At 35.8% G+C, this 2,663-nt stretch overlaps 1 long non-coding RNA gene across 1 annotated transcript; it reads right to left on the reverse strand.

Annotated features, from left to right (window-relative positions):
* Positions 1-253: 253 nt before the first annotated feature.
* Positions 254-2,037, reverse strand: LOC103152324 (uncharacterized). The gene is made up of 3 exons (XR_477723.2): positions 2,001-2,037; positions 447-549; positions 254-372 (listed from the first exon to the last, which is right to left on the reverse strand). It is a non-coding gene; the product is annotated as an uncharacterized LOC103152324 (long non-coding RNA).
* Positions 2,038-2,663: the final 626 nt, after the last annotated feature.

Here is a 2,663-nt window from a genome sequence, read left to right on the forward strand (position 1 = left end):
CCCTAAATCTAAGTACTGAATGCTCACTGGATGTTATATTACCTTTGTCTGATATTAAAACTTCAGCTGAAACATATAAGTTTGATGGAGGAAATACTTGTTTACAGGACAGCATGTTTGACATTGTTCAGTATTTAGTGTAACATGTTTCCTTTAAGCTCCTGGTGCAACCAACCTCTGGTCATGATATAAACTTATAAAATTTGTACTTTTAAATGTCTTTATTGTGAAATTTGTGCGTTCATAATATTGGTAGTAAAATGATTCCTACCTAGAGCAACAAGATTTCTGCAACTGCCTCCTGTGTTGCACCGATATATCTGTCCCCTTTTATTCCCTTGATACTGTAGTAGTGGGGCGCTGACAAGCAGACTGAGAGAAACACAGACAAACATTGGTTACAACATTTTACAAAAGTTTTTAAAAATTGAATCGAGATGACTCACTCTGATTGTCTTTGCACCACCTGGTAGCCAAAACTTTCATCATTTTCTGTCAGGGTTTTCCAAGCCCCAGAATCAACGTTAAAGCCGACTGCAGCTTTTAGCACTGAGGAAAAAAAGAACAGAATTTCTTTAATTCAAAGCTATTATGGTTTTTCTTTTACTATTTATTAGGTTATTCTGTTTTAATGACTGAGTACGGTGATATTTTGGAGAAGAATGCAGGAGAGAACAGATATGTTCTGCAATGTCAGTGTTTAACCACTTGAAAGCACTAAAGACCAAACTTCAAATGTCACAAGAAACAGGAACAATAAAGTTTAACAGTGTAAGTTGAATATTGCAGTCAGGTTTTAATATTTAAGTTGTATCATGCAACTGGCTTGTTATTTTTTTTACTGTAAAAACTGAAATAGATTTTGCTCCCATAAATGTCTTGGATTTTTCCTGTATCACAGATTCTATTTATTGGATTTTCTTTCTCCACAATCATTTTAGCTTCATATATTTAAAATTAGTAATGTTACCTTTGGTTAGATTTACATCCTTTTAGAACATCATTAGACCAACGTCCTGCCAAGCAAAACAAAGCTCTGCAGTGAGCAGGGTGAAGTCACTGAGAGTGAGAGCTGAGCAGCAAATGGGGAAAAAAAGGAAGGAGCTGGCTCTCACTTAATGGAATTTGGCTCTTCTGATTCACTACAAATCGTGTCACCTGGTGACTCTGAAGCTATCCAACTTAACAGATGGTTGAAACAGAAAAATGCCTGGATCTACCTTAAATTTGTCCAGTTGAACAAAAACAAAAGTGAAGTTATTATCTTTGAACCCAAAGTGAAACAATTTAGTCAGCTCATAGTTTCAGTTATTAGCTTCAGGGAGAAATTAGTGATGAAGCCCAAAATCTGGGTGTAGTGATTTAGTCAGATCTGAATCTTATAAAGATGGTTGCAAAATTGGCCATTTTATTGCCTGAGAGGTTGCCAGGTAATGGTGCATTTTTGTTCCAGAAGCAAGCAGAAAATGTTTCGTAAGCAAGCAGAGTGATTGAGCAGAGACAAAGTCTGAGCACGAGAAGTTTTGAGTATAAGCATTACAAGTTTTGAGAAGATAGACAATGAAGTCCTGCTTTCAAAATAAAAATGTAAAAAGTATTAAAAGTTTTGAGAACATGAGAACAAAAAACATAAAATCCTGCTTTCAAACTGAAAATGTGTGCTCTTGGGTTATGGCAGAAAAATTCCTCCATATAGATTCAGTTATTCACCCTGGATCCAGACTTAGGAGCTGGGGTTTGAACCAGCAAACTCCTTCCACAGTCACAACATCATAAACTTTACACTTTATCTTTGAATGATATATAAAAGCTATTAAACGTTGTTCTTGCACTTCTAGGTTATTTGTGTTTTTTGTTTTGAGGCGTCTAAGAAATAATAGGTAAAACAGAAACTTATTTTATTGTCTGCAGCTTCCATCAAGTAATCGCTCTGACAGTTTTCACACTGGCAGATTATTTAAAACATCTGCATGAAGTCAGAAGACACAAACTTTCCTTACCTGAACAGAAAAGTGCCACAGTAATTATCCAGTCCATNGCATGTTTTAGTTCTCTCCCTGGTCTAGCACACCTGCATCAAATGATGGCTCGTTAGAAGGCCTAAGGAGAACATTGACTTGCTGAGGACGTTGTTATAACCACTAGGGAGAAAACTAAAACATGCAGGATGCCGGCCCTCGAGGACCGACTTTGGACACCCTTGGTGTATCACAAACAGCATTTGTTTTAATAGGAAAAATACAACATATTTAGGCTAACACAAATCCCTTAAAGAAATGTAATGTGAACAAACTGCAGTGTTGGGTTGTTTCCATCCTACATGTTGTAGCCTTTATTTTACCAATGTTGTGGCTATCAGAAATGTTTAAATATTGTCCTGGATTAAAAATGAAAACAATAAAAAAAACACAAACATCATTAAATAATGATCAGTCTGGTCTTGAAAACACATCACTCAATCAGTTGCTAAAAAATATACTCATTTAAGTCACGTCTCTAGAGGCTACATATGTATAACGTCTGACCACCTCAAGCAGGAAATACTTCATGTACTGCTCCTTAGTACGTCGGGTCTGTAATAATCTTAGACTATAAACATTTTCTTTATTTTAAACTAATGTCATACATCAAGTGCATGACAGTAGTTTATGCTGTCTATTTTT

Source organism: Poecilia formosa, unplaced genomic scaffold, assembly GCF_000485575.1.
Source record: "Poecilia formosa unplaced genomic scaffold, Poecilia_formosa-5.1.2 Scaffold308, whole genome shotgun sequence".
Taxonomy (NCBI): Eukaryota; Metazoa; Chordata; class Actinopteri; order Cyprinodontiformes; family Poeciliidae; genus Poecilia; species Poecilia formosa.